Below are 15,390 nucleotides of genomic sequence, written 5' to 3'. Positions count from 1 at the left end.
GGCCTCGAACCAGGGCATATAGAGGTTCCCAGGCTACGGGTCGAATCAGAGCTGCAGCTGCCGGCCTACACCACAGCCACAGCAATGCCAGATCTGAGCTGTGTCTGCAGCCGACACCACAGCTCAGGGCAACGCTGGATCCTTAACCCACTGAGCGGGGGTCAGGGATTGAACCCACAACCTCACGGATACTAGTCAGAGTCGTGTCTGCTGCGCCACACCGGAACTCCTTGCAACTTTTCTAAAAGTATTCCAAATTCAAATTTTATTTTTTATTTTTTAATTTTTTTGTCTTTTGTCTTTTTGGGGCCATACCTGCAGCATAGGGAGGTTCCCAGGCTAGGGGTTGAATCAGAGCTGCAGCTGCTAGCCTACACCACAGCCACAGCAATGTGGGATCCAAGCTGCATCTGTGACCTACACCACAGCTCACAGCAGTGCCAGATCCTTAACCCACTGAGCAAGGCCAGGGATCAAACGTGCGTCCTCATGAATGCTGGTCAGATTCATTTCCTCTGTGCCACGACGGGAACTCCTATGACCATGGTTTTGCACCTTGTCACACACCGCCCGCCAGTGCTTTGCTCCCTGTTCTCATCTCTCTTCCACAGGATCTGACCCTGTTGTCTTTGCTCCAGTTTCTGGTTCCATAAATTCAGATTTGTCTGTCTGTTTTGAGGCTCATTTCCACCAAAACAGGGGCTAGCCTGGGAGTCAAATTCAGCTGCGCCCGTTTTTGTCTAGCCCAAGGGGGGATGGTGATTTTAAAATCTTTAAATGGTTCTATGTTTAAATGGTTATATATGTACCTACGTAACATCTTCAAGTTTGCCTCTTGGCCTATAAAGTTCTAAAATATTTTCTTTCCTTTTGGCCTGGGAGGGAGGCATTTATTAACCCCGCTCGTGATGTTACCTGTGCAGCTTCATACCCAGCCACTCCTTGTATCTGAGCTGTTCACACATACACACGCATCCCAGCCTGGTCCTTCTGTAAGAGCAGCTCCCTGGCAGGCTGGTCCCGGACCTCCTCCCCCGCCTCGACCCGGAGAGGACCAGGAAGAAAGCCCATTGGACTGGGCATCAGGAGAAATTGCTTCCCGCCCCAGTGATGGCCACTAACTCACTTTGTGACTCTTGGTGAATTACTTTCCCTCTCTGCCTCTCGGATCCCCTCACTGCCAAGTAAGGCGTTTGGTGGGGGTGGGAGACGGGCACAGGCACACGGAGGTCTACGGACCGACTGGCCCACGGGGACCTGCTCTAGAGCACAGAGAACCCTCCCCCACGATTCCGTGATCATCTGTGTGGGAAAAGAATCTGCAGGAGAACGGATGTGTGTACACGGTGACTGACTCACTGTGTGGGGCAGCAGAAATCATCACAACCTCGTAAATCAACTACCCTTCAGTACGTCTTTCAAAAAGAGAAAAAACCCTGCCTGCTGTGCAGCACGGGGACCTGTATCTAGTCACTTGTGATGGAACATGGTGGAGGATAATGTGAGAAAAAGAAGCTGTATAGATATAGATATGCATGACGGGGTCCCTTTGCCGTACAGCAGACATTAACAGAATATGGCAGATAAACGCTAATAAAAATATAAACCTTTATAAAAGATGAAACATCACGGAAAAAACAAAGCAAGGCGTGTGGGTGTGGACTGCTTTGGAGATGGGCCACAGCAGCATCCACCCTCCTCAGACCCTCGTCGGCATCAGCACAAGGAACACGCGGTGAGAACCGGGTGAAATCCGGGATGCTATGACCATCACGCCGTGGGACCGGCTCACGTGGAGAGGGCCGTGCTCCAGGCAGGGCCCAAGACCCTTGGGAGGGAGCCCATGATTCATCCTGCACGCCGGGGCCGTGGACGCTGAGCCAGGCAGGCACGCGTGCACACCCACAGACACACACGCTACACACCCTTGATCTAGGCACACACTCGCACGTGCGTGCCACACACACCTGCAGGCAGTGCGTGCACATACCACGTGCCCACCAAACACACAACACACCTAGAGGCACACATACACACACGCACACAATGCACGCACACACCACAAACAGATACATACACGTGCAGACCCGCAGCACACGCAGAGGTGTAGACCACACCACCGGTGCCCAGACCCTCATGGACATGAGTTAATGTGGCCTTTGCTCTCCAGCCTCCGTGACTGTGTTCCTGGTCGTTTAACCAGGAGCCCCACCGCACCTCTGGGCCACATCCTGGGGGAGCCCTTCTTGACTCTCAGCCCGATTAAGTCAGCTCTTCAAGAAACCAGAAAATTCAATCTGGGGCCACTTCTCTGCTCCGGATATTGCGCATAATTTGAGGATTACTCTGGGTAAGGAAAAGAGAATGGACTTTTTTCTCGCGCTTTTTTTTTTTAAAAAAATGGGCTTGAAAAGAAAAACACTCTTGTGCGGGTTAATGAGCGCTTTGGCGGGCAAGGTCAGGAGCAGGGGGCCCCTGAGCCAGCGGAGCCAGCATCCGAACACCCGCAAGCCCGCCCGTTGGGGTCAGGGAGGGGGGCAGTCATGCAGAGGCTATAAAGAAGGAGATTGCATTTAATTAAGGAAACATCTTCTCACAACCATGCTTTTGCCGAAAGGCATGTCTGACCCTGACCAAAGGCCCGGGGGGCCGAACACAAAATACCTCCCACCAGCGACGGTTTAACGTGTGCGTCAAACCTGAATTTATCCAGGAGTTGGGGGAAGTTGGAAAGGGAGCCCTTTATCTGACGGGTCTCGCGGGCCAGGCTTGAGGAAACGAGAGCGGGATACTCACAGTTTGCTTGGGTACCTTTGTCCACCTGACCTCATCTGCTTCTTACAATAGACGCCAAAGGAGTTACTGCGTCGAACCCCCCAGGCTGTTTATTGGGTGCGGAAGAAAGAACGAGGCCTTCAGGTGAACAAGGCAGAATTGGAGAATCGAGAACAAAATCTCTTAACTCAGAGGTACCTCTCTCTAGGTTATTTGAATGACTGCCCAAAGCCCTGGGTTAAGAAGGACTCTGAGGGTTTAATTAAGCCAAGAACTCCAAGGGGGAGTGGGGGGTGGGGGGTGGGGGGTGGCAGGGGGCTTATGTTTGCACTCTGTTCCATGGCCTTCGTTTCTTGTTTTCTTTTCTTTTTACGGCCGCATCTGCGGCATAGAGAAGTTCCCAGGCTAGGGGTCAAATCAGAGCTGCAGCTGCCAGGCTACGCCACAGCCACAGCTTGTGGCTACCCCGAATCCTTAACCCATGGAGCAAGGCCAGGGATCGAACCCACATCCTCCAGGACACTATGTCGGGGTCTTAACCCACTGAACCACAGCAGGAACTCCTGGCCTTAGTTTCTTTATCTGTGAAAGGAAAGAGATGGCCCTCAATCTGAGCTCATAAACTCACGTGCAAACAGAATCCAGATGGGAAGTGAGAGGCTCAATACAATGTAAAAAGTTCGCTAAAGGAAGTTTTGGGGTATGCAGCTTCTCGGGTTGCTGCCAGGTGGATATGCAAGCTTTGGGTTCCTGACTCTGACAGTTTAAGATTTCTGATTTTAATTAAGTTAAAGAAGAACAATTAAGTAGCAGCTAATTCGGATACTTAAAAAACACCTGGGCAAACTGTGTATGTGTGTAGGTTGGTTGGTTGGTTGTTTTTTGGTTTGTTTTGGTTTTTTCTGCTGCACCTGAGGCCCGCGGAACTTCCTGAGCCAGGAACCCCCACCACACAGCAGTGACCCGAGCCTCAGCAGTGACTCAGATCCTTGATCACTAGGCCACCAGGAAATCTGTGTGTGGGTCTTTAGGCTGCATGTGGCCCCAGGCCTTTGCTTTGCATCCTTTGTTTGAAACAGCCCCAAAGATTCCTTTTAGTTCAAAACCTCTATAATAGGAATTCCCATGTGGCACAGCAGAAATGAATCTGACTAGGAACCAGGAAGTTGCTGGTTTGATCCCTGGCCTCGCTCAGTGGGTTAAGGATCTGGCGTTGCCATGAGCTGTGGTGTAGGTCGCAGACACAGCTCGGATCCCACGTTGCTGTGGCTGTGGTGTAGGCCAGCAGCTGCAGCTCTGATTCAACCCCTAACCTGGGAACCTCCACATGCCCCCGGTGGGGCCCCCAAAGGCAAAAATAAAATAAATAAAACTTCTACAACAAATGCCAAGAATTAACCACTACCATGAGATGCTAGAAGAAGGCAAGGAAGATTCTGCCCAGCACCTCAGAAGGAGCCTGGCCCTGCTCACACCTTAATTTTGAACTTTAAGTATCCAGAACTGGGGGAGAATAAATTTCTGCTGTTAAAAAAAAAGCCAAAAAACAAAAAACACTTCCAAAATTCTCTGAGGGATGCAGATCCACAGACCATGTGTGTGTGACACGTTTCTCAATGGATCCACCATTCTAAACCCGGCCATCTACCCACTAGGCTTGAGACCCATTTGAGCACCTACTGTGTGCCTATCAGCAGGCTTTTACATACATTATTTTACTCAAGTTTCTCTTCCAGCTGGCTTCTCTCTCATTTTTGTGACAGAAGACACAGGCTCAGAAAGGTTATCCACTTGCCCAAGGTTGCACAGCACAGAACGAAGTTAAAATCTACTCTGATTTTTCAAGTGATTTGAAAGCTTTGGGGTGTGGGGGTGGAAGCTCCCTGACATAATCAGGACTGGTGGAAAAACACTCTCTGAACACTGACAACTGCCTCAAGCCAGTGAGGACTTGAACCTGGCTTCCCATCCGGATCCACTGTGCGTTTCTAGTGCTCAGAGGATTGTAACTTGATCCTCTTCAGCGAATATCCCTGCAGGGATATCAGAGCAGGGTGGGGACCAGAGGCCCCTGGGCAAGCAGTCCCTTGGCTGCCTTCCAGCCCATAAATTGTCCTAAATGGCCGCCTCGTTTTGGCTGCTGGTGGAAGGTGGGAGAGACGCGGAGGCCCTGAAAGGCAGTATCTTTCCCATCTGGTCCGCATTACGATGCTGTTAAATATTTCATGCTCTCCATTGTACCGACAAATAAAAGCAGAACTAATCTTTTTGTTTAAGGTTCCTTGACTGACATAGCTGGTGATTAAACAGCATCTTATTTTCCCATAACAGGAGAGGGCTGGTTCTTGAGAGGGTTTGGAAGGAGAATAGGTGCTCACAAAGCTGAGTGGGAAGCCGACTGAGGCTGACACAGTAGAAATAAATGGCATCGCTAAGGATGGGGGTGGGGAGGAGAGGCTTTGCAACGGTTTCAGCCTTGGAGATGGACCTAGGGGAGACAAAAGACTTTCTAGATGCCATTTTCCCATTCAGCCAGCCATCTATCCATCCATCCATCCATCCATCCATCCATCCATCCATCCATCCACCTATTCATCCATCTCTCCATCCTTTATCCCCGTTGCTGGAAGGGGACCACAAGCCAAGGAATACACATGGCCTCTAGAAACTAGAAAAAACAAGGAATCAATTCTCTCCTACGGCCCCCAGGAGGAACACAGCCCTGCTGACATCTTGACTTTAGCCCTGTTTTCAGACTTTTTATTAATTTTAGTAAGATTATTATGCTAACTATTAAGACAGTAAATCTGTCTTATTTTAGGGCACCAAGTACCTGGTAGTTGGTGATGCTTGCAGCGATAGGAAACTGAATCGCAGTGTCAGAGTGAGACAGAATACTAGCTCGGGTCGTCAGGGTAGGAGCATGGGCTTCCCTGCATCCTTTGCTGTGGCTGTTACTCACAATTGTGGTTCAAGAGCTCCAGAGCGTGATTCCCCACAGGCCTTGTTTTATTATAGGAAGTGTGCCTTCCCCACAGGCCTTGTTTACTATGGGAAATGTGCCTTCCCCCCTCATGGACCTTAATCTCTAACCCTCTCCTCAACTGAGAGAAAAGGGATGAGAGGGAGGGTGACTTAGTGTCTAAGGAAAGAGAAAGACAAAGACATCATAACACTTAGGGGCCATTCCCACCCCTAAGACCCCTATTGGACAAGGATTGATACAGGTAACTGGGCAACACCAGATCTGAGCCACATCTTCCACCTATACCACAGCTCACTGCTACAGCTCAATTAGACCCCTAGCCTGGGAATCTCCATATGCCGTGGGTGTGACCCTAAAAAGAAAAAAGAAAAAAAAAATGCAATGCATGGAGTTCCCATCGTGGCTCAGCAGTAACAAACCTAACCAGTATCCATGAGGACTCAGGTTTGATCCCTGGCCTCGTTCAGTGGGTTAAGGATCTGGTGTTGCTCTGAGCTGTGGTGTAGACCGGTGGCTGCAGCTCCTATGGTTCCCAGGTTAGGAACTGCTGCCCATGCTTTGTTCTCCACTTGGCCAGGTGACTGGGTGGCAGCAGACACGACCATAGCCGAGGTCTGGAGGTGCCTGAACATCTGCCATCTCCGTGGGGACCCGCCAGGCTAGCCAGTATCGTCAGGGTTCTGCGTGGTTCCAGTTAACAGTCAGCTGACCTTGGACCTGTGACGTGGCTCAGATCTGGTGTTGCTGTGGCTGTGGTGTAGGGAACCTCCATATGGCCCGGGTGCGGCCCTAAAAAGACAAAAGACAGGAAAAAAAGCAGAGAAATCGCCCAGCTGAACCCAGTCTAAATCGCTAACCCATATATTCACCGACTATATAAATGTTTGTCACTTTGATCAGTCAGATTTGGGGAATAGTTTGTCACGCTCCTTCATTGTGACAGATAACTGATACAGAGGAATCATTACAACAGCTACCAGTGGTACCTACTGAGGACTTATTACGTGCTGGACTCAGTGCAAAGTCCTTTTTAAACATCAATGTTTTTCACTGAGGTACTTGGGTGAGAAGCACCCAGAAGCTTGTCAGAATGTCCCAGGGTGGAGTTCCTGTTTGTGGCTCAGTGGGTTAAGAACCTGACACAGTGTCCATGAGGATGTAGGTTCGATCCCTGGCCTCACTCAGTGGGTTAAGGATCTGGCATTGCTGCAAGGTCACGGATGAGGCTCAGATCTATCGTGGCGGTGGCTGTGGGGTAGGCCAGCAACTGCAGCTCTGATTTGACCCCTAGCCTTCGAACTTCCATATGCCACACGTCTGGCCCTAAAAAGAAAAAAAAAAAAAAAAGTGCCCCAGAGCCCAAACTTCGTTTTACTTCTCAGCCCCTGAGAACCAGCATATTAACCCTCGCTCCCTGGATTCTTGTGCACCCTGCCATCTGGGAGGCATTAACCCTCCTTATCTCATTTCAGCTTCAGAGCCTCCCCACAAGGCAGAGATCCTTATGCCCATTTTACAGACAAGGGACGTGAGGCTCAGAGAAATTAAGCTTGTGAGTCGGAGGTGGAGACAGAACTTGAACCCAAGTGTCACGACCATCAAAGACAGGCTCTCAGTCCGTCACCACACACGGCCCTGCGGTCAAGGGCTGGCTCCCCACAGCCCCAGGCCATTCTGGGGGTCCCCCCTGGGGACTAGTAAGAGATGCTGCCCTGGACATGAAGCTGGGCCTGCTCCTGGCAGAGGTGAGCAGTGTCAGAGGATTGAGGATATCAGCTTTCTTTACAGAAATGGAAATTGGTATTAAATAAAAGCATAAATATTTAATTACCTACAATGACTACTCTTTGCATAAAATTTTTGAGTCCAGATTCAATGCAAAGCTGGCTTAACAGAAGCACAGCAGCTGGGTCGGAGGCCCCATCCTCGCAGACAGAAGGAGGCTGTGCCCTCACCCCACGACCAGCTTCCCATGGTCCCCGCACCAAGGAGAGGAAGCCTTTTACTGTTGTGTCATCAACCTCAGCCCTTCCAGGTACGGAGATGGGCCAGGTAACTGTCCATAATCTCCTGACACCACTAATGGCTCTGATGTTAAAACTCTCACCTCTTAGCTATGAAAGACCCTTCGAGAAAACAGCCCCCACCATCTACGGCGAAAAGGGCTGGCTTCTTCACTCCATTGGCCGCTCCTCACGCTCCGCTCCCCAGACAGCAAGTTTCAGGGAATCAAGCATCTGGCTTTGGCCCCTGATCCCCAACTATTCAGTCTCCAGGTCCCTCTAAGCCTCAACCCCAGACGATTTTGCCCCACCCCCTTGCCCTGGGAGCATGTGACAATATCTATCTGGAGATATTTTTTGTTGTCACAACCGGAAAATGAGTATTACGGCCATCTAGTGGGTCGGAGGGCAGGGGTGTAGCTAAACACCCTGGGGTGCCCGGCACAGCCCCTGCAGCGAAGAAGGATCCAGCCCTGAATGTTGACCGTGCCCAGGTCAAGGAATTCTGCTCCTTTCTGCTTGACTTGTATCTGGTCCGTAATAAGAGGAAATGACTACTTTTTTTGGGCAGGGGCGGGGCATGCCCACAGCATGCAGAAATTTGCAGGCCAGGAGTTCCCGTGTTCGTTTAGCAGTTAAGAACCCAACATAGGGAGTTCCCATTATGGTGCCACTGGATCAGTGGCGTCTCTGCAGGTTCCAGCTCAAGCCCAGCACTGTGGGTTAGAGGATCTGACATTGCCACAGATGCAGTGAATGTCACAGTTGTGGCTGGCGTCTGATCCCTGGCCCGAGAACTCCATATGCCTCAGGGCAGCCGAAAAAGAACCTGACATGGTGTCTGTGAGGATTTGGGTCCAATCTCTGGCCTCATTCAGTGGGTTAAGGATCCGGTGTTGACGCAAGCTGTGGTGTAGGTGGCGGATGTGCCTTGGATCTAGTGCTTCTCTGGCTGAGACGTAGGCCAGTGGCTACAGCTCTGATTAGACACCTAGCCCAAGAGTTTCCATATGCTGTGGGTGCAGCTGTGCAAAGAAAAAAAGGGAAGTTTGCAGGCCAGGGACTGAACCCTCACCATAGCAGTGACAACACTGGATCCTTAACCCAATGACCCACCAGGGAACTCCGGGACTGACTTCTGAATCCCCGCTTCGAGTAGGCCCCGAGAGCTCCTTCCGGTTTCACTCAATGACTGCATCCTTGGGCATCCCATGGTTCTCTGCGGATCCTGACTACTTGCCCCCATGGCTCCCTGCTCCCTGTCACCCTCATCACATGCCACAGACTCTGTGGGTCCCCCCGCCCTCCTGCCCTCCCCCCCGACCCAGTGCCAAGCTTGCCACATTGGCTCAACTGCTCCCAGATCTTGGCTAAGACCAGCTGCAATCACCAGGCTCTGCACAAAATAGATGTCCGCCCACCACCACCCCCGCCCCCGGCCCCCAGGGTGACATCTTCTCCCTCCGGGACACAGTGTCCAGCTCGGACAGAACAGCACCCGCCCCCTTGCTGCTGCAGCCATTCACTTCCCAGACAGCCAGAGCCCAGTTCCCCAGAGTTCTGGTGCGGGGGCGAACCCGGCAGTGCAATGAAAAGACCCATGCCTAAAAATAAAAATATTATTCAATTGTCATGTCTGACAGGCAGAGCGCCTGACGCAGAAAGCAAACCCATGGCAACCGGATAAACACACTGGAAATCTCTTCTCTCGGGTGGATTAGAGCGGATCTCGGCTGGGCCTTCTGCCGATGGAGCCCGAGTGGGTGTCACCACAGCTCTCTGGTTTCTGGGCTTGGGTGGGGTTGCTGTGGGTACTGGGGAGGATCGGCCCAGGGGCCCCCTTGGCTGGTTCTGTTTGTTGGGGATTCCACTGCCTTCTTGGGATCTTCCCTGCTTTTCTTTGCTCTTTTTCTTTTTCTTTTTCTTTTCTTTTTCTTTTTTTTTTTTTGGCCACACCCGCAGCATATGGAAGGTCCCAGACTAGGGGTGGAATCAGAGCTGCAGCTGAGGCCTGCACCACTGCCACAGCAACCTGGGATCCGAGCCACATTTCCAACTGACATCTTGTGGCAATGCTGGATCCTTAACCCACTGAGCCAGGTCAGGGATCAAAGCCACATCCTCACAGAGACAACATCTGGCCCTCAACCTACAGATCCCCAAGGGGGACCCTATTCCCCACTTTGGGTGGAAAGCAGCTTTGGACGTGGACGTCCATTAACAAGGAGGACCTGGAGAGTAAACATGGACACTCCATTTGCATCCCGCTTCCCTTTATACCCCTGGGAATACTGGGGCTCCGGACCGGCCAGACAGATCTACCCCTCTGTCCTCCCCACGTACTTCCTTCCTTTAGGGCTCACATTTGTCCATTGCCTTGTCCAAAACACCCTGCCCTGCCATCTCTGTGCAACTGAATCGGATCCATTCTCTGGACTCTGTTAAAATGTCACTTCCTCCAGGAAGACTTTCGAGATTTCTTTTCCCCCTGTGCCAGCCCCTCCCCAACCATTGGCAGGCAGCCCAGGTCTTTATCCACTCAGGCTCCCCAGGGCACTCCATCAGTCTTTAGACTGTGCCCTTTCATCTCAGCCGAGTGGAGCCAGGCCACCAGGCCAACCAGCTCAAATCGCAGCACTGCTCCTAAGTAGACGGGGAACCTGGAGCATGTAACCTCGCCACCTTCATTTCCTCACTGAAAAATGGACCCGATGCCCACCTGGTGGGGCTGTTGGGATTTTAAAATGGTGAAAAGTAAGGCATCGCCTGAAGACAATACCCCGAAAATGCCAGCTGTCGTGATCAGCAGCTTGGGCAGAAAAAGCTTGAACTCTGCGGTCAGACCTGGGTTTGAGGCTGGCTTCACTGCTCAATGGTTTTGGGGGGTTAAACTGTGCACGTACACATACCCTGATATATGTTGGAGTTTTTAGGGGTTAAATTATGCACACATGGGCGCGCACACACACACACACACACACATACACACCCCCCCCCCCAATATGTGTTGGAGTCCTAACCCTCAGGGCCTCAGAATGTGACTTTTTTGGAAATAGAGTCATTGAAGACAGTAGGATAAATTGACGCTGGGGTAGGATGGGCTCTTAATCCACTGTGCCTGGCTTCCTTATAAAGTGACAATTTGAGGACACACAAAAAGACAGCCATGAGATGATGCAGCAGGTCTTGGAGCCGAGACAAGCTAAGGAACGCCAGCGGTTGCTGGAAACTCCCAGAGGCGTGGAGAGAGGCAGGGAGCAAGAGCCTCCCTCCCAGCCCTGCAGACACCCAACTCTGGCCTCCCGAGCTCTCGGAGGACACAAGTCCATTATTTTAATCCATCCTGTTTGTGGCATTTTAGGACAGCAGCCCTAGGACATGAGGACAAAGGTGTCACTTCTCAGCCTTGGGCGCTCTGCTATGACCCAGGGGAGGTATAGATGTGAAAAGTCAGGGCATCTAGTAGGTGCCGAATCGATATGAACAGAATCTTCAGGAAAAGGAAAACAGAGGTGAGGGGATTCATGTATTCCCAGCCCAGCCTAGAGGGAGGCCGGGGGACCCCCTCGTAAGAAATCCAATCAGGAGTTCCCATTGTGGCTCAGAGGGTTAAGAACCCGACTAGTATCCATGAAGATGCAGGTTCGATCCCTGGAGTCACTCAGGGAGTTAAGGATCCAGCATTGCTGCAAGCTGTGGCACAGGTTGCAAATGCATCAGAGATCCTGCCTTGCCATGGCTGTGGTGTAGGCCTGCAGCTGCAGCTCCGATTCCATCCCTAGCCTGGAAACTTCCATATGTCACAAGTTCTGCCCTAAAAAGAAAGGAAAAGGAAAAAAAAGAAAAAGAAAAAGGAAAAAAATGCAATCCGCACTGTCTGCTGTTGTATTTCTGCATTTCTGTATTTATATTCTGGCACCTTTCGTGGAGGTAGGCAAGGTACCATTTCTATTGCTAGACCATAAGATAGAAAAAGAACCTGCCAGAGAAAATACAGACAGACTAGAAAAGTACAGATAGAGGAAGGGAAATAAATATTGCTGAAAACCCACAGTCCTGCCAGATGAGGTAGCAGGATCACCTGCTGTTTTTATCCACCCAGCAGCCCTCCCCGTGTCTTGCTTCTTTTTTTGTTTTCATTTTCTGGCCCTGCCCACAGCATATGGAAGCTCCCCAGGCCAGGGATTGAATCCGAGCTGCAGCTGCAGCAGTGCCGGATCCTTGAACCCACTGCTGCAGAGCCGGGGATCAAACCCGTGCCTCTGCAGCAACCCAAGCTGCTGCAGTCAGAACCTTAACCCACTGCCCCCCAGTGGGATCTCCCTGCATGTCTTCTTAAAACAGGCTCTTCCTGCCCTGCCCTGCTGTCCTCCCTGCATGTGATTCTAGGGCAGCTGGAACCAGCCCCAGCTAAGGTGGTGGGCACATGGCCCCGTCCCGGGCAAGCAGCACCTCCGGCCTCTCTGGTCACCATCAGGTGATGCTACAAGAAATGCAGGGGACCCAGTCTGACCAGTCCGCAGCTGGGATCCTCTGGATAGAAACGGAGGTGGCAGAAGGGCTCCGTTACTTTGAGGCGGCTGGGCTAATGCTCACCTCGAACATTCTGCAGCCACGACCCCCCACTGGGCAGAACCAGTCACCTGGCGTAGGAAAAACTAGATCCCCCACAGTGGAAGAGACAGGTGTGTGTGAGAGACAGACAGAGACAGAGAGAGACAAAGTGAGAGAGAGACAGTCCTGATGCGGTGACATTATCTTGGTCCCTAGGCCAGCCCCGTTCAGGGACTTCTGTTCCGCAAACCAACACACCTTCATTTCGACTTTAACCAGTTTCTCATTCACCATAAGAAAGTCCTGCCCAGCCCAAGGGGCTGGGGGACAGGAAGGGGTCAATCAGGGAGGCGGCCAGGACCAGGGCGCCCCCAGAGGTCCAGGGTGCTCCAGGAGGGCTCAGCCATGGGCTGGTCTGGTGGTGTTTAGTGCAAATCCTGGGGTTGGGGTGGGGGGGAGCTTTCCAGAAACACCTGCCTCATCATCCAGCGAGGCGTCCAGTCTAGGCTCTCTGTGTCCTCCAGTGCTGGGCGTTTACCCTGTTGCCATCTCAGGTGCTGTGGGGGGAGATGCTGGCTTTCTGGGGACAGAGCCAGAGCACAGCTGCGTCTTCTCTAACGCAGCTGGGGGCCGGACAATGACCACCGAAGGACCAGACAGAGGCTGCCTCTGTGCAGAGCCCTGGGTGGGGAGGGGAGGGCGGCTTGGAAGACGCAAGGAAGAGCCGAAAGGCTGCTCCTCAGGCCGTAGGTCCCCAGCTCCCCCAGCCTCATGTCCTCTCTCCGCTGGGGCCCCTGCCCAACTGCCCCCGTGTCCCGGGAGCCTTCTGACCCCACCCCATCTCACAGAAGACCCCAACCTGCTGAGTCTCTTCTAGCGCTCGTGTCGCCCCCTGACTTACAGGTGTATCTGTTGCTACTCTCTTCCCGCGAGACTGTCAACCCCAGGAGGACAGGGACTTGGTTCTGCTCAGGGATGAACACTCTGAGCCTGGCCCAGCACCTGGCACGTGACAGGCCTCCAGGCTTTGCTCTTGGGGAGGCTGGTGGGAGAGGGCGCAGGCCCTTGAGGGTTGCGGGGAGCAGGTCGGGGTGACTGCACTCCAGGCCTGAGCCAGGGCAGGGGATTGACCAGCGCCCCCCCCCTCCCGCCGCCACCACCTCTGCACCCCCCGCTGCTATGGGGGTTGTGTGGCAAGGTGGGAAATAGTGGGCGGGGCCTGTTAGGAGGTTGTCCCCACAGCCCAGGAGAGAGAGCAACAGGCTGGGCTCGGACTCTGAGGGCACAGAGCCAGACTCGCAGTCCGGCTGGAGGGGACATTGGTGCTCCTGGCACCCTCAGAAGCACGGGCAGAGGCAGGGGGCAGACTAGCCTCCCTCCCAGCAGGCACCCATCGGCCCAGGGCGGAACCAGACCCATTGAGGTGAAGCCAAAGAAGCTGGGAGAGGTGCAGGGTGGGGACACAGAGCCCTGCTCTGAAAAGCCCGGATCTGGGGACAGAGGCAGGTGGAGCAAGAAAGGGAAACTGAGTCTTCCTCCCAGAGGCTTTAAAAGCAGTAGGTCTCTGCCTTTAGCTGCAGAGCCATCCATGCTTGGGACCAGGTCCTGACTCTCTCTGTGCCTCCCCAGCCTTCAGTCTTTTAATCACATCCACACCGCTGGATGGTTCAGACTCCTTAAAGCAGAGGTCACGGATCTGCGGTAAGATTTTCCCTCGGCCCCAGTGTTTTCACGAACAGCTGAGCCTGAGAAGGGGCTATTGGGAGTTCCTGCCATGGCTCAGCGGTAATGAACCCAACTAGTATCCATGAGGACCTGGGTTCAATGCTTGGGCCCACTCAGTGGGTTAAGGATCTGGTGTTGCCATGATCTGTGGTGTAGGTCACAGACACGTCTTTGATCCTGCGTTGCTGTGGCTGTGGTGTAGGCCGGTGGCTACAGCTCTGGTTCCACCTCTAGCCTGAGAACTTCCACATGCTGAGGGAGCGGACCTAAAAAAAAAACCCTTAAAATTAAATAAATAAATAAATAAATAAAACAGGGAGTTCCTGTTGTGGCGCAGCGGAAAGAAATCCAACAAGGAACCATGAGGTTTCGGGTTCGACTCCTGGCCTCGCTCAGTGGGTTAAGGATCTGGCGTTGCCGGGAGCTATTGTGTAGGTTGCAGGCGCGGCTCTGATCCAGCCAACTCCAATTAGACCCCTAGCCTGAGAACTTCCATAAGCCAAGGGTGCAGCCCTAAAAGAACAAAAGACAAAACACACACACACACACACACACACACAGAAGGGGCTTCAGCTCCCCTGCCTCTGTCTCTTCTAGGCAAGAGCCCTAGATGCAAGCAGACCTGATCCAATCCTGTCTTCACTGTGTTTGACCTTGGACCACCCTTTGGAGCCCCCATTCCCCCACCCGTGGTCCCCCCCCCACCCCCTGGGGATGCCATAAAGACAAACCAAAGACCCGTGCCAGGCCCAGTGAAAGTGACAGGGAAACATCAACTTCCTCTCCCCCCACGCCCCGGCCTGCCTTTAAAACCTGGGCAGTCTTGGCTCCGGAGGATGCCGTCTCGTCCCTGGCCCTGGGATGGAGCTGAGTGATGCTGGGTGCGCTGAACTGACCCGGGACACAAACCACCCAGAGAACCCAGTTCAATACATGAATCCTGTTTTGGAGTCCTCTGCTTCCCCAGTGGTAGAGAAACTAAGACAGTGAACTCTGACGACCCTCTCCTGGTCCCCAAGAGTTGTAAATCCTGCCAACAAATCCTCAGATAATAAACGTTTTCCTTGTGAAGTTTTTGTGTTCCCCTGAGCAATAAAGGAGACCCTTTGGTCTCTTATCGCATTTCATGACACAAGCGGGACTCGGGCGGATGGGCCGGTTGGAGATCATAGAAACATCTGCTCCAAAGCAGAAGATACTACCCGCTCACAACAAGGGCTCCCGATGGGAGTGTTCCACGCAGTGTACAATCCCCACTTCCCTTCCACCGCTGATAAAACTTCCTTAGAGACGCGCATCTGATGTGGGCCCCAAAGGAGAAAATGAAAACCAGAAATGGAGACAGGA

The 15,390-nt window shown here is 52.6% G+C and overlaps 1 long non-coding RNA gene across 1 annotated transcript; it reads left to right on the top strand.

Annotated features, from left to right (window-relative positions):
* Window positions 1-1,462: 1,462 nt before the first annotated feature.
* Window positions 1,463-7,571, top strand: LOC125136469 (uncharacterized). Its single transcript, XR_007137195.1, has 3 exons — window positions 1,463-2,350; window positions 2,848-2,969; window positions 7,234-7,571. It is a non-coding gene; the product is annotated as an uncharacterized LOC125136469 (long non-coding RNA).
* Window positions 7,572-15,390: the final 7,819 nt, after the last annotated feature.

Source organism: Phacochoerus africanus, chromosome 9, assembly GCF_016906955.1.
Source record: "Phacochoerus africanus isolate WHEZ1 chromosome 9, ROS_Pafr_v1, whole genome shotgun sequence".
Lineage (NCBI taxonomy): Eukaryota > Metazoa > Chordata > Mammalia > Artiodactyla > Suidae > Phacochoerus > Phacochoerus africanus.
The sequence above is the reverse complement of the archived record's forward strand: the minus strand, read 5'-3'. Positions and strand labels throughout refer to the sequence as shown.